Raw genomic sequence first — 26,518 nt, 5'->3', positions numbered from 1 at the left:
TGAATTTTAGCAAATAGAACCAACCAGGCAATATATAAAAAGCATAGTACATAATAATCAAGAAAAGTTTATCTCAGGAAATAAAGGTTGTTTTAACATTAGAAACGCAATCAGTGTAACCCCAGTCATGGACCAAAAGGAGAAAAGGGAGCGTGAGGCCCAGAGACGGGGGTGTGGGAAGCATGAAGGGAAGGCAGGATAATTGCATAAATTGCGTAAAACATTAATCATGACAAGAGCACATACACATGCATGCATACACGTTCTACAACAGTAGAATTTAAGTTGGAAATTATGATAAATGGGGTTAATGTTTCAAGGCTCTTGCTGTCCAAGAGAAAGGTAAATGTATTAGTTAACATTGGACTTTGATAAGAACCTGTACATTAGAATTTCTAAAGCAATTACTAAAGAGTAGAAACAGTATGTAACTTGTAGACTACTGGGGGACTAGAATGATAGCAAGTAATCCAAAAGAAGCAAATAGAAAGAAAATAAAAGAAAATTAAACCTAAATGTGAGTAATTGTTTCCAAGGTAAGTGGAATTAAATGTTCCAAGGAAAGTTATGACCAACCTAGATAGCATATTCAAAAGCAGAGACATTTCTTTGCCAACAAAGGTCCTTCTAGTCAAGGCTATGGTTTTTCCAGTGGTCATGTATGGATGTGAGAGTTGGACTGTGAAGAAAGCTGAGCGCCGAAGAATTGATGCTTTTGAACTGTGGTGTTGGAGAAGACTCTTGAGAGTCCCTTGGACGCAAGGAGATCCAACCAGTTCATCCTAAAGGAGATCAGTCCTGGGTGTTCATTGGAAGGACTGATGTTGAAGCTGAAACTCCAATACTTTGGCCACCTCATGCGAAGAGCTGACTCATTTGAAAAGACCCTGATGCTGGGAAAGATTGAGGGCAGGAGGAGAAGGGGACAACAGAGGATGAGATGGTTGGATGGCATCACTGACTCAATGGACATGGGTTTGGGTAGACTCCAGGAGTTGGTGATGGACAGGGAGGCCTGGCGTGCTGTGGTTCATGGGGTTGCAAAGAGTCGGACACGACTGAGCAACTGAACTGAACTGAATTAAAAGAAAAAGATATCAAATAAGGTTTTTTAAAAACTCAACTGTATTTTGTTTATAAGAGACCCACCTAAAGGATGAAGGTTAAGAGATTTGAAAAGAAAAGAAAAAAACAAAACTGCAAACTCTAGCCAAAAGCAAGATTGTGTAGTGTCAGAGAAAACACAGTTTAAAGCAAAAAGCAGTTCTGGAGAGAGTGTCATTTCACTTAATACAGTTGGCAGCTGGCTCCTTTAACAAAGCAGTCAGTAGTTTAAGCAAATTCATGTCTTGCTTACATGAAGTTCAGTACACATAGTGCTGATTGGCAGATGTTTTTTCGATGGTCGTTTGGGGATTTGGTCATTTGGGGATTTGGCTGCTTCCCCACCCCCATCTCTGCCATCTCCTGAGGCCCGGGATACTCTGCAGGCGCCTCTGTGTGGGGCCGAAGGAGTGAATCAGGCAGGTGTTCACAGCTGGGCTGGAGGGCAGGGCGGTGCACATTAGGATTGCATCCTGTTAGGCAGAGCCCAGGTCATAAACCAGACTTCACTGCAGGGGAGGCTGTGCCCAGGAGGTAGAAGAGAAAAATCTGGTCAATATGTAGTCTCTGCTGCAGTTTGTAATGATAAAAGGTTCAATTCAAAAGGAAGTCATAATAATTCTAAACGTGGGTAAGCCATAATATGACTTGCCATAAGTACGGGGTTGCGGGGCTGGAAATAGACAAATTTACAGTTACAGTAGAGATTTCAGCACTTCTCAGTAATGGATAGAATAAGCAGGCAAAAAAAAAAAATCCTGTAAGCACAGATGTTTTACGTAGGATCAATACCCTTGGTCTAATGTATATATAAGTAACACTCCATCCAAAACTGCACCATGTACAAGGGGTTAGGAGAAGGCAGTGGCACCCCACTCTAGTACTCTTGCCTTGAAAATCCCATGGACGGAGGAGCCTGGTAGGCTACAGTCCATGGGGTCGCTAGGAGTCAGACACGACTGAGCGACTTCACTTTCACTTTTCACTTTCATGCACTGGAGAAGGAAATGGCAACCCACTCCAGTGTTCTTGCCTGGAGAATCCCAGGGACGGGGCAGCCTGGTGGGCTGCCGTCTATGGGGTCGCACAGAGTCGGACACGTCTGAAGCGACTTAGCAGCAGCAGCAGCAGCAGTTCTGGTAGAGTCAGAGTGTCTGAGGCAGTGACCAAAATCATGCCCAAGAAAAAGAAATGTAAGAAGGCAAAATGGTTGTCTAAAGAAGCCTTACAAATGGCTGAGAAAAGAAGTGAAGTGAAAGGCAAATGAGAAAGGGAAAGATTTACCATCTGAATGCAGAGTTCTCAAAGAATAGCAAGGAGAGATAAGAAAACCTTCCTAAGTGAACAGTGCAAAGAAATAGAGGAAAACAATAGAATGGGAAAGACTAGAGATCTCTTCAAGAAAATTAGAGATACCAAGGGAACATTTCATGCAAAGATGGGCACAGTAAAGGACAGAAACAGTAAGGGCCTAAGAGAAGCAGAAGAGATTAACCAGAGGTGGCAAGAACACACAGAAGAACTTACGAAAAAGATCTTCATGGCCCAGATAACCATGATGGTGTGATCACTCACCTAGAGCCAGACATCCTGGAGTGTGAAGTTAAGTGGGCCTTAGGAAGCATTACTGTAAACAAAGCTAGTGACGTGATGGAATTCCAGCTGAGATATTTCAAATCCTAAAAGATGATGCTGTGAAAGTGCTGCATTCAATATGCCAGCAAATTTGGAAAACTCAGCAGTGGCCACAGGACTGGAAAAGGTCAGTTTTCATTCCAATCCCAAAGAAAGGCAATGCCAAAGAATGCTCAAACTACTGCAAAGTTGTGCTCATTTCACACGCAAATAAGGTAATGTTCAAAATCCTTCAAGCTAGCCTTCAGCAGTACATGAACCGAGAACTTCCAGATGTGCTAGCTGGATTTAGAAAAGGCAGAGGAACCAGAGATCAAATTGCCAATATATGTTGGACCATAGAAAAAGCAAGGGAATTCCAGAAAAATTTCTGCTTCATTGACTATGCTAAAGCCTTTGACTGTGTGGATTACAACAAACTGGAAAATTCTTCAAGAGATGGGAATACCAGACCACCTTACTTGCCTCCTAAGAAACTTGTATGCAGGACAAGAAGCAACAGTTAGAACTGGACGTGGAGCAATGGACTGGTTCCAGATTGGGAAAGGAGTACGTCAGGGCTGTATATTGCAGAGTGAATGAATGCTGGGCTGAATGAATCACAAGCTGGAATCAAAATTATTGGGAGAAATATTAACAATCTCATATATGCAGGTGACAACCACTCTAAATAGCCTCTTGAAGAAAGTGAAAAAGGAGAGTGAAAAAGTAGGCCTAAAACTCAACATTCAGAAAGTAATATCATGGCATCTGGTCCCATCCCTTCATGGCAAATAGATGGGGAATCCAGGCAAACAGTGACAGACTTTTTTTTGGGAGGCTCCAAAATCACTGCAGATGGTGACTGCAGCCATGAAAGTAAAAGACACTCCTTGGAAGGAAAGCTATGACCAACCTAGACAGCATATTAAAAAGCAAAGACATTACTTTGCCAACAAATATCCTTCTAGTCAGAGCTATGGTTTTTCCAGTAGTCACGTATGGATGTGAGAGTGGGACTGTAAAGAAAGCTGAGCGCCAAAGAATTGATGCTTTTGAACTGTGGTGTTGGAGAAGACTCTTGAGAGTCCCTTGGACTGCAAGGAGATCTAACCAGTCCATCTTAAAGGAAATCAACCCTGAATATTCATTGGAAGGACAGATGCTGAAGCTGAAGCTCCAGTACTTTGGCCACATAATGTGAAGAGCCGACTTTCTGGAAAAGACCCTGATCCCAGGAAAGACTGAGGGCAGGAGAAAGCAGCAGCAGAGGATGAGGTGGCTGGATGCCATCATTGACTCAATGAACATGAGTTTGAGCAAACTCTGGGAGACGGTGAAGGACTGGGAACATGGTGTGCTGTAGTTCATGGGATCTCAGAGTTGGACCTGACTTAGTGAGTGAACAACGAAGAACAACAGTTTATAGTAGAGATTTCAGTACATGTCTCACTAATCGATAGATTTAAAAAAAGCCTGTAAGCACAGATGATTTACATAGGATCGATACCCTTGGCCTAATGTACACGTAAATAATATTCTATCCAAAACCTGCATTGTATACTTTATTTTCAGGCACGTGTAGACATTTACAAAAATTGCCCAAGACTGGGAACCTCCCTGTTGGTCTCGTGGCTAAGACTCTGAGCTCCCAGCGCAGCGTTGCTCTTGCAGTTCAGTCGCTCAGTTGTGTCCGACTCCTTGCGACCCCATGGACTGCAGCATGCCAGGCCTCCCTGTCCTCCACTGTCTCCCAGAGTTTGTTCAAGTTCATGTCCATTGAGTCACTGATGCCATCTAACCATCTTATCCTCTGCCCGCCCCCTTCTCCTTTTGCCTTCCGTCTTTCTGAAAGCATCAGGGTCTTTTCCAGTGAGTCAGCTCTTTGCATCAGGTGACCAAAGTGTTGGAGCTTCAGCAACAGTCATGATTTGAAATAGCATCATGTCAGTAAATTTGAAAATTAGATGAGATAAACAAATTCCTTGGAAAATGTAACTTTCTAAAAGTAGCTACAGAAAAAATTCCTGTAACCACTAAAAAAAACAGAATCAGTAATTAAAATTTTTAGGCACAGATGGCTTCATTGTTAAATTCCGCCAGACTTTCAAAGAAGAAATAATTCCAATTCTACCCAAATACTTCCTCAGAATAAACCAGGGAACACTTCCTAGTTTATTTTATAAGGTTATCATAACTTTGTTACTAAAATCCAGTAGGGATGGTATAACTAGTGTGTTTATAGCAGACAAGGACAAATACTTTACAGCTATTGATTTTTCATTCTCTTGCCAAAGAAACATTCAGAGTTAACATGCCTTTTGGCAAGAACTGTAGTCCAAGTTTGAGTGATAAACCACTTTGATTTATAAAATGTGATTGAAAAAATATTAAGGTTGTGTGTGTATGTACATGTGTTGCCTTAATTGACCTATGTGGCTTACTGGGTAGATTAAAACCCATGTTTTATAATGACTGATCATATCAGTGCGGGCTCTTTGGGATGTAACTGGACCTTAGTTGTTATCAGCAAAGGGGGATTTATTGGTCACCTAATTGAGAACCCTCAGGCAGGGCTGCTACAGCTGGGTCCTTCCCCTGCTGTCTTCCTCCTTGTTTGCTCTGTTCTCAAAGAGCCTCTTGACGCCCATGTGCTCATGTTCAAGTTCTTCAGGAAAGAGGGGGAATCTCTGTAAGTCCCAGAGGAGGAAGAAAAGACTTGGTTCATTTTGACTTGGGTTTTGTGTGCTCACAGAGACGAACCAGCTCTGGCCAGTAGTAGGATGCTCTTACTGGCCAGCCACACACACACACACACCATCCCCTTGTGCCTGGGATTTGTAACCAGTGTCTCTGGAAGCTGGTGGACCAAGAGTGCGGGGTTTCAACTGGTCAGAAATTGGAGTGCGGTAACACCTGGAAAAGTGCACGAGTGTTTGGTTTTAAAATACTATCTCGCAGCAGCTGTCAGATGAAAAATCTCATGAGTTTTTTGTCAAAATAATTATAAAATTCTACATGATAAAGACTTTTTAGGACCCCAGGACATAACCATCCAGTTACCAAGAATTAAGGAGTCTGACAAGTTTTGAAAACCTTGAGCAGTGGAAACTCTCATGCCCTTCTTGTGGTGGTGTAAATTACTGCAACTGCTTTGGGAAGTGTAGTGCAGTTGAATATACGCTTACCTCACAGTCTGGCAGTCACCCTTGCATGTATATATGCACCGGATGTATCCTCAAATGCTTAAGAAATCTGTGCCAGAAAGATCTTAGGAGTGCTTATGTTGGCTCCAAAGCAGAAACCGAATGGGTAAGTAAACGACGGTGTGTCGCAGAATGGAATCATATACAGCAGTGAAAATAAACAGCAGGGCCTGCAGCAACAACAGAGCAAAACCAGGGCAAGACAAAGGAATATACCCTGTGTGATCATGCCTATGTAAAAGTCAGGAGCTGGCAAAGATAAATGACCAGAGCTACAAGCTAGGGGTAAGCTAAAGAAAAGCAAAGGAACGATCACAGTAAGTTAGAGGGATTGATGCTTACAGGGGAAGGAAAGGGTTAGGGATCAGAGAACGGCACCCAGCTTTTTGGGGATTCCAGCAGTGCCCCATTCCGTGGCCTGGGTGGTAGTTGGAGTTCTGTTTGTGTAATAACCTTATGAAACTGTACATACGTGCTTCCTGTGCTTTGCTATGTATATATAGTATTTCATGATAAAAGTGATTTTAAAATAACTTACCTGAAGTTAACCAGCCTTTGTAATTTATGTTCACCTCGAAAACTGCAGAAAATCCAAAGCATATGTTTATATAGAATGGTTAAAAATGTTTTCTCTTAAGCTTCTTACTTTATCACGTTTTAGAAATTTCCATTTTTGAAATTCAGTTTTTTAAAGCTTTAAAAAATTTTCCGCATGTGAGTTAACCACGTGTCATTCTTACTTCGTAGGTGAGGGACTCCACTACATTATCTGAAGGATAAAGTTGACTCTGCTTTGCTTCTTTACTGAAGTCTCTTCCTGCCTGGTCAAGTTCGGATATATCCTCTTGCAGCATACGGCACACAGGTATGTCACTGTAAATTTCCATTTGTGTAGGTTTTGCTTCTCCAGCTGTTCCCGGTGTGACACCTTTGCATGACAGTGAAGTAATTAAATTCAGAAACATCCTGAACTTACTCATTTTCGACTTTAGCAGTCTCGTTCTATAACAGGTGTATCTGAGTGTCTTCTGGACCCGTGGCAGCGTATTTGAGTGTGTATCTCTGACTTCTTTTCTTTTCTTTTAAACCAGCGTTAAACTCTGTGAGTGATAGACATTACCCCTGATGGCTTAGTGACAGTTGGTGAGATTGGAAACCGGGGTTGGTGGCGTGCGCCTGCCCTGGAGGTGCCGCGGCAGTAGAGGTGCCAGTGCTGAGCGTGCAGGCCTGCCCAGCCGAGGCTGCATCTTCAGTACAGGAACTGCTTACTCCTTCACCGTCTTTCTCTGGGAGTTTGAAAGGAAACAAAACACCCTGTGTTTTAATCTCTTAATTTGTGATTGAGTGGCATTTTATTCTTGAAATTAAGAACTCTTTCATATCTTAGAACATTAACGTGAATATAAAATAGGTTTGAAATGTTTGCATCCAAAGTGAGATTTAATACACAGCTATTTTTGATAACATTCAGAAGCATCAAGAAAACTGGTATTTAAAATTTTATTCATAATCACAGCGCCATTCAGTTTTCCCCAGTCATCTCAGTTTTTTTAGTTTGAAACAGGGTCCAAACAATTGCGTTTAGCTGCTCTGCCTCCTAAGTGTCAGTCAGCTGATTGCTCCACCCCGTCCCTTTTCTTCCTGGCATTTTCTGTGTCGGTTGTTTTGTAGTCAGGGGTGTCCCCGTTTACATGGAACGCATTCTTCTGTCCTTTTATTTCCTGGGAGGTGGGAGGTGGATCTAGAGGTTCAAGCGGCTCAGCCTTTGAGCTCAGCGCTCGGAGGTGGTGGTACGTGCATCTGCTCTGGTCCGCGTGGCGCTCGGCACTCGGACCCGTGGTCGTTAGGGGTCGAAAATGATGATGGTGAAAGTCTCATCCTTTACTTTGTCTTGATTCACTGAAGTCCTATTTGGTTACCCTAAGGGACAGTTAGATAGAAGCAGGAGGACGAGTGCCTGATTCTTTCTCCTTATGGGTTCTCAGAACAATGAGACAGTCTCATAGCCGCTTCACAAGTGACCAGGGAAGAATGTCAGTGTAAGCTCGTGAATGTGAACGCATGTGATGTGTTGTAGAACACGGCAGCTATGATTCTCACAGATGCGAGGACTGTGCCACTTTTGCGGTGGAGCCTCTGTAAGTTGACTCCTTGTCCTTCGCTCTCTGAAATGGTAAGAGGTTGTAGATCCGTTGTGTGCTTTTCACCCCAGACCTGGAACTGGCTGTTTGTCTAAGCAGCTCTGCCTCCCTCTTGTAGAGCATGGTGTCTTGCGACCACAACCTGTACATTTGGAATCATCGTTCCTGCAGGGCTGGTTACTGTCCTGGACCTTTTTGGTGGATGGCCAGAGTATTTTCAGAAATCTAGCTCTCTTTCCTGATCCTTATAGTCTGTTTCTTCTCTCTTCCACAGGTAACATTTAAAAAACTTTTGGTTTATCTACTGTAATATGGGCTTCCCTTGTAGCTCCGTCAGTAAAGAATCTGCCTGCAGTGCAGGAGACCCGGGTTTGATCCCTGGGTTGGAAATATCCCCTGGAGAAGGAAATGGTAATCCACTCCAGTATTCTTGCCTGGAAAATCTCATGGACAGAGGAGCCTGGTGGGCTGCAGTCTATGGGGTCACAAAGAGTCGGGCACGACTGAGTGACTAACACTTACTTACTATAATATAAGTACTTGTGTGTGTCTGTGCCCACAGCCCTCTTTCCTTAAAAATAGTAGTGTACAGTACAAGCTTTTCTCCATATTTTTGAAAATTTAACAACATATCATGAGCTTGTGGCATAGCCATATACAGGGACTCTCCTCATCCATTTAACAGCTGCTTAGTGTTCCACTGTGTTGGCTGTTATATTATAGAAGAAGACTAACTTAAAAATATGTTGGCATTATTCAATATGTGTTTCTCCTGCATATAAAAGTCATCAATTTGTCCAGCTGCAGATTTCCCAGTAATTTTGGGACCTGGCAAGTACATTGCTAATCTTGGCCTGGTTTTCCTTATGGGTAAACTAAAAGACTTGGACTAGAAACTCAGGATGAGTTATTTTAGCTGAAAGAGACTACAGATGAGGAAACTGTACCTAAGAGCATCTCCCTGGCCACGGAGTGAGCACCCTATAACCAGGGTCATGACGTGCCATGGAATCGGCAGGTATCGTTGAGTGATTGTATGTCAGAATCAGGGAGGCGAGGGCAGGTCTGCCATGGGCAGCTAGCCGGGTGACAGCGTCACTCCCCGAGATAAGAGCGGGTCTCTGAGTAGGTCGAGGCGTGCCGAACAGCCATGGGAAGCGCCGAAGACAGCAGATTCCGTCTGGGCTGCACTGACCACGGGCCTCCTGTGCAGCTGAGGGGGAGCAGGTTGTCCGGGAGCTCCGCGAGCGTGGGGCTCAGAGCAGGGGCTCCTCTGTGCGGGTCTGATTACCCAGCAGGACAGAGAAGGGGCCTGGATCAGCACCTGAACAGCTCCCACCTCAACACCACCGGTGGCAAAAGGGGAGCTGGTGAAAGAGAGGGGTCAGAAGCTCAGAGCTAAGAGCTGCTGACTTTTGGCATCTCATGCCGTATTCTCCAAGGGATTTAAATATTGTAATCCACTCCTGAATGGTGCCATGTTCCATGCTTTCACTCTGATTTCCTAGTAAAGTCGGTGCTTCAGGAAAGCGCGCCTTCTCACAGCCTGCAGCCCCAGAGCCTCCAGGCCGGGCATGGCTCGGGGCAGCCTCTCCGGGAAAGGTGCTGCCCGCTCTGAGAGTCGCTGTCAGGCAGATGGAGCCCTCAGCTCCTTCCTGTCCAGATGGCTGGGCTCTGGCCCTGGTCCAGGAGCGGCCAGAGTTGAATGAACCCTTGTTTAACATCCTAAGTCATTTGCACCGAGCGATATTGGCAGTGCTGGGTCTCCGGCAGCTATTGTTTTCCTAAAGAATTTGAGACCAAGTTTCATATTATGGTTTGATCGGGTTCCTTTCCAGCCATCTGCCTGCGTCAGTCTCTCTCTCCCCCTCCCTCTCTCCTACGCGGGGCTTTTTCATGTGCGATGAGGAGCGGCCTGTTTGTCTGGGTAAGAGTCCAGGCCCCTCTGTGCTTTCCCAGTGAGTTAGCCACAGGCGGCTCCCTGCAGAGTGTTGGGCATCAGGTGTCCTGAGCAGTCAGTGTGCTGAAATGTCTGCATAACTGTGGATTGCCAGAGCGCTTTCTTATCAACAGGGCACACCTGTCTGCCTGTGGCTTTCTCCCTTCCTCGGCCTCGCATGGATGATGTTTTAATCTCCCTCCTGGGCTTGACGTGGAGCGGGTTTTCCTGCGTCTCTGTTGTTTAGCACTTTCTTGCTGGCAGGAGCCATTTTCTTTGTTTATCTGATGCTTCCCTTTTTTGGTTTTCCCCGGGCTTTCCAGCCCTTGGAGCACCTTCTGTCAGCAGATGTGCGTTTGTTTTCAGTTTCTAATCTCCAAGTGTAGCTCAACTTAAACCACCAAAGCAAGGGACATAAAATAAATCATCAGCGTAATGGAGATGCAGAGCAAAGTGAAGGGAACCCAGTTTGGCTCTTCACTGTGTTTCTGAGTCCAGGTACACCTCAACTTTGCCAGCAAAGGTCCGTCTAGTCAAAGCTATGGTTTTTCCAGTAGTCATGTAAAAATGTGCGAATTGGATCATAAGGGAAGCTGAGCGCTGAAGAATTGATGCTTTTGAACTGTGGTGTTAGAGAAGACTCTTGAGAGTCCCTTGGACTTCAAGGAGATCCAACCAGTCCATCCTAAAGGAAATCAGTCCTGAATATTCATATGGAAGGACTGGTGCTGAAGCTGAAACTCCAATACTTTGGTCACCTGATGCAAAGAGCTGACTCATTGGAAAAGACCCTGATGCTGGGAAAGACTGAAGGCGGGACGAGAAGGGGACAACAGAGGATGAGATGGTTGGATGGCATCATCAACTCAATGGACATGAGTTTGAGTAAGCTCCAGGAGTTGGTGATGGACAGGGAAGCCTGGCGTGCTGCAGCTGATGGGGTCGCAAAGAGTCAGACACGACCGAGCAACTGAACTGAGTGAGTGATGCCTCAACTGAGTGAGGAGCTGGTTAGAAGCTAAAACTTTATGAAACCGATTTCTCAAATAGAGACTTTTTTCATTTGGATAAAAATATGGCCTCAAAATACAATAAATTCATACCTAAACAAACAGCAAGCAGTAAATAATATAGTAACAGAGCAGTAATTCTGCTCCGTCGGAAGCTGCAGCGTCGGAATTCTTGCCCTGTGAACGCCAGGCCCCACATTCGTTCCTGCCCACCTCCCCGTGGTGTGGGCCTGCGCCCGCACCTAGGCCGCTGCTTCCTGGGGCTCCAGCCCCGCCTCCTGTCCGGGTCCTCCGGGCGCACCGCCGTGGGGGCCATTCTCAAGCCCACGTTTGCCCTTCACGGTCGCTCCCTTTGCGCTGTCTCTGCCTGGCGTGTCTGCCGTTCCTGTTGGGCAGAACATTTCTCTGTGTGTGGAAGCAGATGTCCTCTTTCCAGACCTAACGCTGGGGTGAGGCCGGGAAGGTGAAGTGACCACCGGACCCAGGGCTCCATGTCCCCATGACCCCGTGTGCTCACTGGCGCCACATGCTTCCCGTCTGTGGGTGCTGCAGCCCCTGAGCCTCTTCCCCAGATCAGGCTGTTTAGCACCAGTCTGCAGGTCCCTAAAAGCTGCCTCCACCATCTCTTTAAGGCCTCTGACTGTGTTTGCATCATTTTTCTTCATCAGCACAATCATTATTTTAAGTATAATTTTTGTTAACCTGTAATTGTCACATCTAAACTTTAGGATTAACAGAAAATTTAACTATTTTATACCCACATATAAGTAAGTGAAATAAAGGTATTTATTTTAAATCAAGAAATCTAGTCAAAGGTTTCCACAAGTCCCCCATTTTAGAAGCTTCCAGAGATGGGACTTTGCTTACTCACCGATGCTTCTGGTGGTCAGCCTCTGCGTGGGGCACAGGTAGGCTTCCTGGCCATGCCCAGGTGGGCGTGAATGAACAGATACAGATGTAGGTGAGAAATGACCATCACAGGTATTCTAGATAAAATGAGCAGGTTAATTTTGTATGTTTGTTTTAGAGAATTATAATTAGAACCAAGGAGCTTTTTTTTAACAGTGGCTTTTAGTTTGGGGGTCTTTGAGCATAGTGTTAGCTCTTATTGCTGCACTTAGAGCAGGTATTGTTCCAGCCGAAGATCAAGAAGGGGTTCTGTTATTTTTTTGCCAGGGTCAGTGTGGAGTGGTTATCAAGCTCAGCGACGAAGAAAGAAATCAGAGTGTCTAAGCTGTTTAGACTCCATACTTTCTGTTAAAACTTTTTTTTACAGTTTTTTATTATGAAAAATGTCATTTAAACCATTCAGAATGTACAGTCAGCGGGTTTTATTTAGTATATTCACAGTGTTGTATGGCCATCATCGCTGTCTATTTCTAGAACATTTTCATCCCGAGAAGAAGCTCCATTCAGTCTCTCTCATTCTCCGCTCGCCTCGGCCCGTCAGCCACGCTCTGCCGTCCGTCTCGTGGATCTACTTGTTCTGGACGTGACACACAGGTGGAGGCAGGCGGTGTGCGGCCTTCTGTTTCTGGCTCCTGTTACTCTAGCGAAACGTTTTCAGGGTTTTCCCATGTTGCACCATGTGTCAGCGCTTTATTTTTTTTATGGCTAATGATAGTACATTATATAGACACATATAAATTTTGTGTATCCAGTCATCTCTTGACAGACCTTTGGACTGAATAGTCTTGTCTCTTTTGAAGATTGCTGCTCTGAACCTGCATGTGCAAGTCTTTGTGTAACGTACGTTATTCACTTCTTCTGGGTGTATACACAAGAGTGGGATTACTGGGTCATAGGGTCACTCTCTGTTAATTTTTTTGAGGAACTGCCAAATTGTTTTCTACAGTGATGATGAACCATTTTATGTTCAGCAATGTATGAGGGTTCCAGCTTCTTCATATTCCTCACCAACACTTGAAGTTTTCCATTTTTTTAAATTACAGCCACCCTAGTAGCTGTGAAGTAGTATCTCGTGATGGTTTATTTTTTTAAAAAGTAGTTTTTTTTAATTGGCATAAAATTGACAGAACATAAGATTAACTGTTTTAAAGTGAGCAATTCAGTGGCATATAGTACATTCACAGGTTGTAACCACAGCCTCCCTCTGGTCCCAGACATTCTCATTTCCTCAAAAGGAAACCCTGGGCCCATTAAGCAGGTAGCCCTCATTGCCTTCTCCTCGTCTCCTGGGCAGCCTGGCTCTGGACTTGCCTGTTGTGCACGTTTCATACAAATGGAGTCGTGCACTGTGTGACCTTTGGCTTTTGACGTCCTGCACGTAGCGTGCTATTTTCCAGGTTCACCCATGTTGCAGCCTGTATCGCCATCACTTCATTTCTTTTTATGCCTGAGTAATATTTACACTCCCCCCATTTTGTTTCGGAGAAGGCAGTGGCACCCCACTCCAGTACTCTTGCCTGGAAAATCCCATGAACAGAGGAGCCTGGTAGGCTGCAGTCCATGGGGTCGCTAAGAGTTAGACACGACTGAGCGACTTCACTTTCACTTTTCACTTTCATGCATTGGAGAAGGAAATGGCAACCCACTTCAGTGTTCTTGCCTGGAGAATCCCAGGGATGGGGAGCCTGGTGGGCTGCCGTCTATGGGGTCACACAGAGTCGGATACGACTGAAGTGACTTAGCAGCAGCAGTAGCAGCATTTTGTCTATTCATTCTTCTGTTGATGCTCATCTGGGTTGTTTCTACTGTGAATGATACTACTATAAACATGTCTGTACATATGTTGATTTGAGTACCTGTTTTCAGTTCTTTTGGGTATACACCTAAGAGCGCAATTGCTGGGTGCAGATGGTGACTGCAGCCACAAAATTAAAAGACGCTTACTCCTTGGAATGAAGGTTATGACCAACCTAGATAGCATATTAAAAAGCAGAGACATTACTTTGCCAACAAAGGTCCGTCTAGTCAAGGCTATGGTTTTTCCAGTGGTCATGTATGGATGTGAGAGTTGGACTGGGAAGAATGCTGAGCGCCGAAGAATTGATGCTTTTGAACTGTGGTGTTGGAGAAGACTCTTGAGAGTCCCTTGGACTGCAGGGAGATCCAACCAGTCCATTCTGAAGGAGATCAGCCCTGGGATTTCTTTGGAAGGAATGATGCTATAGCTGAAACTCCAGTACTTTGGCCACCTCATGCAAAGAGTTGACTCATTGGAAAAGACTCTGATGCTGGGAGGGATTGGGGGCAGGAGGAGAAGGGGACGACAGAGGATGAGATGGCTGGATGGCATCACTGACTTGATGGACGTGAGTCTGAGTGAACTCCAGGAGATGGTGATGGACAGGGAGGCCTGGCGTGCTGCGCTTCATGGGGTCGCAAAGAGTCGGACACGACTGAGCGACTGAACTGAACTGAACTGATTGGTAATTCTGTGTTTAACTTTTTGAGAAACTGAAAATGTTTTCCATAAAAAACTAATCCATTTTGTTTCCACCAGCAGTATATGAGGGTTTCAGTTTCTCTGCATCGTCAACAATACTTGTTGTTGTTAAAAAAAAAATCATAGCCACCCTGGCGGGTATGAAGTGATAACTCACTGTGCTTTTGATTTGTAATTCCCTGGTGACTGGTGGTGTTGAAGATCTCTTCATTTGCTTATTGGCTGTCTCTGTGTTTTTCTTGGAGAAATGTTTATGCACATCCTTTGCCCGTTCTTTAGTTGAGTTGTTCGTCTCCTTGTTGTTGAGCTGTAAGAGCTCTTCGTATGTTCTGGGTGTTAGACTTTGACCGGATACACGGTTTGCAGATCTTGTTGTTCTTCTTTGTTCAGTCGCTACATCGTCTGACTGTTTGCGGCCCCGTGGACTGCAGTCCACTGGGTTTCCCTGTCCTTCAGTATCTCCCAGAGTTTGCTCATACTCATGCCCATTGCGTGGGTGATGCCACCCAACCATCTCGTCCTCTGCCGTCCCCTTCTCGTCCGTCCCGAAATCGTTCCCAGCATCAGCGTCTGTTTCAGTGAGTTGGCTCTTTGCATCAGGTGCCAAAGTATTGGAGCTTCAACTTCAGCATCAGTCCTTCTGATGAATATTCAGGGTTGCTTTCCTTTAAGATAGACTGGTTTGATATCCTTACTGTCCAAGGGACTCTCTCAAGTCTTCTCCAACTCTACAGTTCGAAAAGCATCTGTACTTTGGCGCTCAGCCTTCCAAGTCTTACCTCTGTACATGACTACTGGAAAAAACACAGCTTTGACTATACGGACCTTTGCTGGCAAAGTGATGTCTCTGCTTTTTAATAATGCTGTCTAGGTTTGTCATAGCTTTCCTTCTGAGGGGCAAGCATCTTTTAATTTCATGGCTGTAGTCCCCGTCCTTAGTGATTTTGAAGCCCAAGAAAATAAACAGCTCTCCCATTTTTTTGTCTTTTCACATTCTTGATAGTGTCCTTTTATATACAAAAGTTTTCAAATTTTGTGAGACCAATTTATCTTATTTTTCATCGTTGCCTGTGCTTTTAGGGTCATATCTAAGAATCCTTTGCCAGATTCAGCATCATGAAAACCTGTCCCTATGTTTTCTTCTAAACTTTATGGTGTTGCATGCAAGCTAAGTCACTTCAGTCATGTCCGACTCTGCGACCGTAAGGACTGTAGCCCAGGAGGCTACTCTGTCCATGGAATTCTCCAGGCAAGAATACCAGAGTGGGTTCCATGACCTCCTCCAGTAGACCTTCCTGACCCAGGGATCAAACCTGCATCTCTTACATCTCCTGCATTGGCAGGTGGGTCTTTACCACTGGCGCCACCTGGGAAGCCCTTTACGGCGTGAGTTCTTATATTTTAGTTGCTCATCCATTTTAAGTTAGTTTGTGTGTCTGGAGTGAGGCAGGGGTCTAAGTTCATTCGTCTCCCTGGATACCCAGTTGTTTCAGAGACTGCTTTTTTCCAACTAAATAGTACTGACATCCTTGTCAAAAATGGTTTGCCTGTGGACATGCGGATTTGTCCCTGGGCTCCCGGTTCTGTTTTCTACACGCCGCTCCTTATGCTAGTATTTCACTGTTTTGATTACTGCCATTTTGTAGGAAGTTTTGAAGTAGTAAGCTTGAAAAGTCTTTCAACTTTGTTTTGCTTTTTCGATACTGTTTTGACTCTTGCCATTCCATGTGAATTTTTTAAATTTATTTTTTAATTGAAGGATGATTGCTTTACAGAATTTTAGAATAGATTTCTCACTTCTGTAAAAGGCCACTGGAATTCGGATGGAGATTGCATTGACTCTGTAGATTGCTTCAGGCAGTATGTTTGTTATGGGTCTCTAGAGAAAGAGAACCAATAAGGTGTGTTTGTATGTAAAGAGATAGTTATTCTAAGGAATTGGCGCTCACACAACTATGGAGGCAGGCCAGTCCCAAGATCTGCAGTGTAAGTTGGCAACTAGAAGAGCCAGTGGCTTAGTTCCAGTCTGAGTCAAAAGGCCTGAAAATCAAGAGGGCTAATGGCGTAGTTCAGTTCACACACTCAGTCATGTCCGACTCTTTGCAACCCCATGGACTGCAGCACACCAGGCTTCCCTGTCTATCACCAACTCCCAGAGCTTGCTCAAACTTTTGTCCATCAAGTCGGTGATGCCATTCAACCATCTCATCCTCTGTCATCCCCTTCTTCTCCTGTTTTCAGTCTTTCCCAGCATCAGGGTCTTTTCCAATGAGTCAGTTCTTCCCATCTGATGGCCAAAGTATTGGAGCTTCAGCTTCAGCCTAAGTCCTTCCAGTGAGCATTCAGGACTGATTTCCTTTAGGATTGACTTTGATCTCTTTGCAGTCAAAGGGACTCACAAGAGTCTTTTCCAACACTACAGTTCAAAAGCATCAATTCTTCAGCATTTAGCTTTATGGTCCAGCTCTCACATCCAACATGACTACTGGAAAAACCAGTAGTTTGGGCTTTGACTAGATGGACCTTTATCGGCAAAGTAATGTCTCTGCTTTTTAATATGCTGTCTAGGTTGGTCATAAGTTTTCTTCCAAGGAGAAAGCATCTTCTAATTTCATGGCTGCAGTCACCATCTACATTGATTTTGTAGCCCACAAAAATAAAGTCTGTCACTGTTTCCATTGTTTCCCCATCTATTTGCCATGAAGTGATGGGAACAGATGCCATGATCTTAGTTTTCTAAATGTTGAGTTTTAGGCCAACTTTTTCACTCTCCTGTTTCACTTTCATCAAGAGACTCTTCAGTTCCTCTTTGCTTTCTGCCATAAGGGTGGTATCATCTGCATATCTGAGGTTATTGATATTTCTCCCAGCAATCTTGATTCCAGCTTGTGCTTTATCTAGCCTGGCATTTCGCATGATGTTCTCTGCATATAAGTTAAATAAGCAGGGTGACGATATATAGCCTTGATGTACTCCTTTCCCGATTTGGAACCAGTCCATTGTTCTATGTCCAGTTCTAACTGTTACTTATTGTCCTGCATGCAGATTTCTCAGGAGGCAGGTCAAGTGGTCTGGTATTCCTATCTCTTGAAGAATTTTCCACAGTTTATTGTGATCCACACAGTCAAAGGCTTTGGCATAATCAATAAAGCAGAAGTAGATGTTTTTCTGGAAATCTCTTGCTTTTTCTGTGGTCCAGCAGATGTCGGCAATTTGATCTCTGGTTCCTCTGCCTTTTCTAAGTTCAACTGGAACATCAGGAAGTTCATGGTTCATGTTCTATTGAAGCCTGGCTTGGAGAATTTTGAGCATTACTTGGCTAGCGTGTGAGATGAGTGCAATTGTGCGGTGGTTTGAACATTGTTTGGCACTGCCTTTCTTTGAGATTGGAATGAAAACTGATATTTTCCAGTCCTGTGGCCACTGCTGAGTTTTCCAAATTTGCTGGCATATTGAGTGCAGTACTTTCACAGGATCATCTTTTAGGATTTGATTCCATCACCCCCACTAGCTTTATTCATAGTGATGCTTTCCTAAGGCCCACTTGACTTTGCATTCCAGGATGTCTGGCTCTAGATGAGTGATCTCACCATCATGGTTATCTGGGTCATGAAGATCTTTTTTGTATAGTTCTTCTGTGTATTCTTGCCACCTCTTCTTAATATCTTCTGCTTCTGTTAGGTCCATACTTTTTCTGCCTTTATTGTGCCCATCTTTGCATGAAACATTCCCTTTCATCAAGAGGGACAGGAAGGCTGTGTTTTCTATCCAAAACCCAGGGCTTCAGATCCAGGAAGAGCTGATGTTTCCTTTTCAGTTTGAAGGCAGGAAAAAAAGCCAGTGTGTCAATTTGAAGACAGGCACAAAGACTCCTCCTTACTTGGGGAAAGGGCAGACTTTTTTGTTCCCTTTAGGTATTTGATTGAATGAGGCTCACCCACATTAGGGAGGGCAGTCTGCTTTATTCAGTCTATCTATTTAAATGTTAATCTCATCCAACACCCTCACAGGAACACCTAGAATAATATTTGATCAGCTGTCTAGGCACCTTGTGACCCCAACAAGTTGACACATAAAATTAACCATCAGAAGTAGTATTGCGATCATAATATTGTCTTCCAGTCCATGTACATAGATTTGTTTTGGAGCAGACACATATCTTACCGTTTAATGGTCTGTTCTTTCTTTCAGCAATTGTGAACAAATTGTTCACATATTGGTTAAATTTATTCCTAGGTAATTGATTCTTCTGGATGCTATTATAAATGGAGTTGGTTTCTAAATCAGTTTGTTGCTGTTGTGTAGAAACAGAAATGATGTTTCTTTGTTGGGCGTTTGTGTCCTGCAACTTTGGTGAATTCTTTTATTAGTTCTGGTTACTTTCTTGTGAAGTCTTTGAGGTTTTCTATCCATAGGATCATATCGTCTGTGAATAGGGCTGGTTTTCTTTCTTTCTTTCTAATTTGGATGCCTTTCATTTCTTTTTCTTGCCTAATTGCTCTGGATAGAATTTCCATATAATACTGGGTAACAGTGGTGAAAGCTTGCATCCTTCCCTTCTTCCTGATCTTTCACCATTAAATGTGGGTTTTTCACAAATCCCCTTTACCCTTTATCACGTAAAGGAAAAGTGAAGATGCAAGTATTGATTGCTCAGTCGTTTCTTTGTGGCCCCGTGAACTGTAGCCTCGAGAAGGCGATGGCACCCCACTCCAGTACTCTTGCCTGGAAAATCCCATGGATGGAGGAGCCTGGAAGGCTGCAGTCCACGGGGTTGCTGAGGGTCGGACACGACTGAGCGACTTCACTTTCACTTTTCACTTGCGTGCATTGGAGAAGGAAATGGCAACCCACTCCAGTCTTCTTGCCTGAGAATCCCAGGGACAGGGGAGCCTGGTGGGCTGCTGTCTATGGGGTCGCACAGAGTCAGACATAACTGAAGTGACTTAGCAGCAGCAGCAGAACTGTAGCCTGCCAGGCTCCTCTGTCCATGGAATTCTCCAGCCATTCCCTTCTCCAGGGTATCTTCCTGACTCAGGGATTGAAACCGGGTCTCCTGCATTGCAGATGGATTCTTTTATCATCTGAGCTACCAGGGAAGCCCCATATCAAGGAAGTTCCCTCTTATTCCTAGTTTCTAAGGATTTTTTTAATGAAAGGGTGTTTAATTTTGCCCACTTGTTTTTCTACACCAGTTGAGATGATCATGTGTATTTTACCCTTGTTCTGTTACTGGGTATATTACATTGATTGATTTTCTTATACTGAACCACTCTTAACCTTCCTGGGACAAATTCCACTTGATCGTGGTGTAGAATACATTTAATGTGCTTTAGGGCTTAGTTTTCTAGTATTTTGTCAAGTCTTCATTTTTGAAACATGGTATTTTGGGGGGGCGGGGACAGAGGATTCTTAGTTGATATTTTTTTCTTTCAGCCATTCAAAAATATTATCCCATTGTCTTCTGTCCTCCATTGTTTCTGATGAGAGGTCAACTGTTAATCTTCTTGAGGAAATCCTTTTATGTAAGGAGTCACTTCTCTTGCTGCTTTCAGAATTTTCCTTCTTTCCTCCAGCAGTTCAACAATAATGTGTATTAGTATAGATGAGTTTAACCTACATAGAGTTTGTTGAGTTTCCTGAATGTGCAAATTAATACTTTTCATCAAAAATAGGAAATTCTTGTCCATTATCTTTTAAAATATTGTTTTCACCTTTTCTGTCCCTCCTCTCCTTTCTAGGACTCCCAGGATAATGTATATGGTGGAATGATTGATAGTGCCCCATAGGTCTCTAAGCTCTTTGCATTTTTCTTTACTATTTTTCTTTATTATTTTTTCCTTCTGTTACTTAGACTGGATAAACTCAGTTGTCTTATCTTCAAATCTCAATTGGCCTATCTTCAAGTTCTCTAATTCTTTCTTCTATCTATTCAGTTCTCCTGTTGAGCCCCTTTATTGAATTTTTCTTTTCCATCATTGTGCTTTTTAACTCCAGGATCTCCATTTGCTTCCTTTAACACTTTATTGATTTGTATTGATATTTTGTGTTTCGTGAGACACTGTTCGGATGGTTCCTTTCGCTTTTCTGGAGGCAGTTCCCTGAGTCTCTTTGAGCTCATGCACAGCTGTAAGTCTCATGTCTGTGTCTCCTCCCAGACAGTGTCTATTACTTGCCTTTTTTTTTTTTTTCCTGTATGTGGGCCATGCTTCCTTATTTCTTGCCTGACTGACAATTTTTTGTTGAAAATGGACATTTTGAATATTATCATATGGCAAAGATGGGAATGAGATTCTCCCCAGTATTTCTTGCTGCTTGTTTTAGTTAGTTTGCATAATGGCTTTTTGAGCTGACCTTGTCAGGCCCGCATCTTCATCATGTGTAGCCACTGGAGTCTGTCCCACCAGTGTAGTGGTCAGCGAAGAATCAGGTAGAGATTTGCTATAAGTGCCTGGAACCAAAATTATCTCTGAATCTCTTCCCACAGGGTATACGTGGGATCAGGGTGTGTTTTTAGCACCCAGCCAGGCAGCTGGCAAGTTTGCCTTAGCATCACTTCCTGCTTGTACAGAACCTGAAGGTCAGCCAGAGGTGAGGCTTCAGGGTCTTCTTGGATCTCTCCTGAGCATGCACACAGCCCTGAGCATGTGTGTGGCCTTCTGGGATCCTGGTAACACGTTGGAGCTCTTCAGAGCCCTCGTTTCCCAGCATTTCCTGTCAACCTTTTGGTTTGTCTCTCATTTTCTTCTACCATTACTCGTTGGCCCAGCCAGCAGCGACTAATCCATTTGCCTCTGAGTGTTTTTAGGACAGTCCCCCACCCCCACCATGGCTGCCTCAGCCCTGGGAGAGTCCTGAGTCTGATGAGGTCAAGCCGTTTGAGCGGGAGCCACCAGATAGGTCGTAACTACTCCTGAAACTCTTTGCATGTGAGTGTGTTCTGCTCCACCTGCCCCCGGCATCCAGCCAGTCCCCGTGCTGGGATTGCTGGCTTCTGTCTTCCAGGCCACTGCCTCTTAGGGAGAGGGCCAGGGCTGGGGAAAGCGCCGCAGAGCTCACTGTCCTCACCGAGGTGCAGCGGGTTTCTGTTGATTAAGCATCCCTCTGATTGCTGTAAGCTTTCCATTTAGGTTTTAGAGTTCCACACAGGTTGTTTCTGACAGATCTTGCCATCTTTTTTCTTGCTTTTTTTGAAGGATGAACCTTTGGAGTTATGTACTCAGCCATCTTCACTGACATCACTCACGTCTGTTCTTAACCTGGCGACCAATTTTGAATTTACCTCATTTATGTCCACCCCACCTGATTTCAGAAAGGAGTTAAGTTGACTTACAATGGTGAACAGTATGAGAGATAAATTAATATCCGTGTCCTCCCTTGTTGCTTTTGAAAACTTTGGTCTTGCAGATAGATGTTTTATTTCCTTTGATGATCTTGAGGTTTTCACCCTCCCTGCCACACAGATGGGCGGGCACCTGAAGCAGGTTCACTCTGGCGGTTCTGCTGCCCGACCTTGTGTGTGGTCAGAATGGCACACTCACCGGCGGCCAGCTTGAGCAGTGCTCAGTCTCACTGCCGTCTGCCTCTGGGCTGGTTGGGGAAAATTCGCCTCCAGTGACGGTCTTCCTACATCCGAAACTTCCATTTCCTCAGGACACAGTCAGCGGATAATTGTCTTAAGACTTAGGATACCATCCTGTTGTCTTGGTTGTTTCAGGGGGTGATCAGGTGATTTCAATCAGAAATTAGGTTTGCTTTCAATCAGAACTGGCATCTTACAGTGACCTTGATCGTTGGGGAGTCTGGGATCGGCGGTTAACCTGAGTGGGTTCATTCATCCACCTGTCCTGGTACCAGGGAGGACCGTGGGCCAGCTGAGGCCCACATCCGCCATCTCACTGACAGAGCAGGGCGTGGGCTTGCCCCCTGGGCCCTGCTCGGGGTCCATGTAATTTCTTTTTTAAACAAGCTCTTGTTTAGGTAGAAAATTTCCCTTGAGTAATGTGAGTCTGTTTTACATAGTTGGTGGCTCATTATTTGAGCAGAACACCCTTCTTTTGGGAATGATTCTGTGATAGAAGTAGAACTGCTTTCAGTTTGGTTCCCTATATGTTAGGTTGTCCTTTTTCATCAGCATCACCCATAAGCTAATCTGAATCTTTTTAAAAGGCCAAGAGGTACAGATAAAGATATCCTTTAAAAGGATACATTTGACTACATTAAAATTAAGAACTTCATTCACTTCATTAAAATGCAGAAAGTTAAAGTGAAGCCACAACCTAAGGGGAAAACATATACATATAACTAACAAGAGACTAGCAGTCATATCATATGAATCACCTCTACAAATCAATATTTTAAAAGACCAATAACCCAATTAAAAAATTCAGACACAGTCAGGCATTTCAACAGAAGGAAAAGCACAAATGGCCAGTGAGCACGTGAAAATATGCTAAACCTATTTAATTATCAGAGTAAGGAAGAAAAGGGACCCTCGTACCTGCTAGATTGGTGGAAATTAAGCTGTCCAGTGGTGCCCAGCATTGATAAGAGGGTGGGTTAGTGAAGCTTGTGAACTGGCCATGCCTACACCCTGCAAACCAGCCGTTCCTGTGAACTCTAGATGTGAAGCTCAGGGCAGGAGTTGGCAAATTCTCTAAAGGCCGAGAGGTAAATATCCTAGGCTTCGTGGGTAATGTGTACGGTCGTGTCACGTAGTTGCCTTCGTTTCATTTGTTTGTCTGACTCTTTAAGAATAAGTGTTTTAAGCTTGAGAGCCGAACAGAAACCGGTGACTGACCATATATAACCCACAGCTTACAGTTTGCTTAACCCTAGTCCCGTGATCTAGAGTGTGTACCGTAGAGAAAGTTCCCCAGGACAGATGCTCCAGAATGTTCAGAACAGAGTGTCCATGCCAGCAGAAAGCAGTGTGATAAAAAGATAGGTAAGTATATACACTATAGTAAAACATGAATGACCTCTGTCTACTACACACAGCACAAGTGGCATAACATTGATACAACACTGATTGCAGAGGCCTGCGTATGGTATATCATTTTTATGAGGTTAAAAAGAGGCAAAAATGTTTTAAGAAGAAAAATGTGTGACACTACAAGAACTGTAGTTGCAAAGTTGAGGCTGACATGGACTTGGAGCAAGGCAGGGGATGGCTGAGGTGGGGCGTGCTGGGCGACGGTGACTGTCACATGGGTGCTGGGTGCTGGGGTTTTGTTGTTGCTGTATTCTTATTCTCACCTTGCATGGACATCGCCCAGCATCGGTTTTATGTGTCTGGAAAAGACAGAGGAACCAGAGATCAAATTGCCAACATACACTGGATCATCAAAAAAGCAAGAGAGTTCCAGAAAAACATCTATTTCTGCTTTATTGACTATGCCAAAGTCTTTGACTGTGTGGATCACAATAAACTGTGGAAAATTCTGAAAGATGGGAATACCAGACCATGTGACCTGCCTCTTGAGAAACCTATATGCAGGTCAGGAAGCAACAGTTAGAACTGGACATGGAACAACAAACTGGTTGCAAATAGAAAAAGGAGTACGTCAAGGCTGTATATTGTCACCCTGCTTATTTAACTTCTATGCAGAGTACATCATGAGACATGCTGGGCTGGAAGAAGCACAAACTGGAATCAAGATTGCCGGGAGAAATATCAATAACCTCAGATATGCAGATGACACCACCCTTATGGCAGAAAGTGAAGAGGAACTAAAAAGCCTCTTGATGAAGGTGAAAGAGGAGAGTGAAAAAGTTGGCTTAAAGCTCAACATTCAGAAAACGAAGATCACGGCATCTGGTCCCGTCACTTCATGGGAAATAGATGGGGAAACAGTGTCAGACTTTATTTTTTGGGGCTCCAAAATCACTGCAGATGGTGACTGCAGCCATGAAATTAAAAGACGCTTACTCCTTGGAAGGAAAGTTATGACCAACCTAGATAGCATATTCAAAAGCAGAGCCATTACTTTGCCAACAAAGGTCCGTCTAGTCAAGGCTATGGTTTTTCCAGTGGTCATGTATGGATGTGAGAATTGGACTGTGAAGAAAGCTGAGCACTGAAGAATTGATGCTTTTGAAGTGTGGTGTTGGAGAAGACTCTTGAGAGTCCCTTGGACTGCAAGGAGATCCAACCAGTCCATCCTAAAGGAGATCAGTCCTGGGTGTTCTTTGGAAGGAATGATGCTAAAGCTGAAACTCCAGTACTTTGGCCACCTCCTTCGAAGAGTTGACTCATTGGAAAAGACTGATGCTGAGAGGGATTGGGGGCAGGAGGAGAAGGGGACGACAGAGGATGAGATGGCTGGATGGCATCACCGACTTGATGGACGTGAGTCTGAGTGAACTCCGGGAGTTGGTGATGGACAGGGAGGCCTGGCGTGCTGCGATTCATGGGGTCGCAAAGAGTCAGGACATGACTGAGCGACTGAACTGACTGAACTGAACTGAACAGACACTACGTTTTCTTGAAAGGCAGAGAAGGATATCAGCCCGGGAGGACTTAGAGCCCACCCTGCTGTTCTCCGTGAAGCGCACTTTCTGTACCAGAGTTGAACTGGGTTGCCCACCTGGGAAGGAGGACGCAGGTGTCCCGAAGGTGTTGGGCAGTGGCTGCCAGCATGGCTTGCCAGAACCGTGAAGAGACGCACCGGGGCACAGCCCGCTCTGCTCTGTGGCGGCCGTGAGCTCGCCGGCCCGAGCACACCCTGCTCCTTCCCCAGCAACGAGCTGGCGCCCTTGTCTGAAACCAGCTGGCCATAAACGTGAGCGTTTCTGTCTGGACTCTTGGTTCTGCTTCATTGACTGTCTGTCCGTCCTTCTTACCAGTACTACAGCATCCTGATTTCATCTGTAGTAAGTTTTGAAATAAGGAAGTGTGAGTCTTCCGACTTTGTTCTTCTTTTTCAGAATTATTTTGTCTATTCTGAGTCCCTCATATTTCAATGTGAATTTTAGGTTCAGCTTATTAATTTCTGCAAGAAAAGAAAGCGCAGCCGGGGTTCAGGCCTGGGTGTAGACGGCTGTGGGTCAGCTGAGTGGCGGTGCCACCTTAGCGATGCCAAGTGTTCCAGTCTGTGAGCAGGGGTAGCTTTCCACTTAGGGTGAAAAACAACGTTTTATCATTTTCAGAATATATTTCATTCTTTTTGATACTCATAATTGGATTGCTTTCTCAATTTTATTTTTGAATTGTTCGCTGCTAGTGTATAGAAATGCTGCTGGACTTTATATGTTGATATCAAGCTCCGGGAGATGGTGATGGACAGGGAAGCCTCGCGTGCTGCAGGCCGTGGGGGTCTCAAAGAGTCAGACATGACTGACTGACTGAACTATTATATCCTGCAGCTTTACTGAACAAGTTTATTAGTTCAGCTTGTTTTTAGTTGATTCCTTAGTATGTTCTATGCACAAGATTATGTCATCTGAAAATGGAAATAGTTTTACTTCTTCTTTCCAGTCTGGAAGCTGTTTATTTCTTATTTTTCTTGCCTAATTGCTGAGCAAGGGCTTTTTGACAAGGCTTTAAGCTGTCCAGAGTGAGGACGCAGCTGGTGCCCGTGGACTCCGCGACCCAGCGGGAGGAGGGCACGTCTTCTGGGCGCAGTGCTGCAGTTTGCAGGGGATCCTGCGTGCGATGCCTCAGTGATGCCTGAAAATGCCCGAGAATCGGGGGCGCCGTCTGCTTTTCACGGGAAAAGAAAAACAGGATAAAAGCTGTGGCCGAGGACTTGCCTCAGGGCAGGAGCGCCAGGCCTGCGCTCCCAGCCAGGCCACTCGCAGCTAGACGCCCTGCCTGTCTGACCCCCGGAGCCCCCAGGACCTGGCCACCCGCCACACCCACCCAGCCATGCTCCGTCTGTGTGTGTCTGCCTTGCCCTCCGCTAGAGCTGGGATCGTCCTGCCCCAAGTCCCACTCGGGAAGCCCCATCTCCCCAGCATGGGGCGCAAGCCTCCCAGCCTGAGGATCCGCAGCCCCTGTAGGCTCTCAGGGGGCGCTTCCCGCTCCTGCCGCCATTACCCCTGCTGACCCTGCAGTGCCCCCCTTCGTCAGGACTCCCGCAGAGCTCCTTGGG

The 26,518-nt window shown here is 44.8% G+C and overlaps 1 protein-coding gene across 2 annotated transcripts in view; it reads left to right on the top strand.

Moving 5' to 3' along the window:
• The window catches only part of TRAF3 (TNF receptor associated factor 3), a 120,027-nt gene that overhangs the window by 57,921 nt on the left and 35,588 nt on the right, over positions 1–26,518 (top strand). For both annotated transcript variants that reach the window (XM_025271678.3, XM_025271677.3), the window contains exon 2: positions 6,672–6,789. The gene's annotated coding sequence lies outside the window, so the exon portion shown is untranslated. The remainder of the gene's footprint in view (positions 1–6,671; positions 6,790–26,518) is intronic.

The sequence above is a fragment of the Bubalus bubalis genome, chromosome 20 (genome assembly GCF_019923935.1).
Source record: "Bubalus bubalis isolate 160015118507 breed Murrah chromosome 20, NDDB_SH_1, whole genome shotgun sequence".
Classification (NCBI taxonomy): domain Eukaryota; kingdom Metazoa; phylum Chordata; class Mammalia; order Artiodactyla; family Bovidae; genus Bubalus; species Bubalus bubalis.
This window is presented reverse-complemented; position numbering and strand designations above follow the sequence as displayed.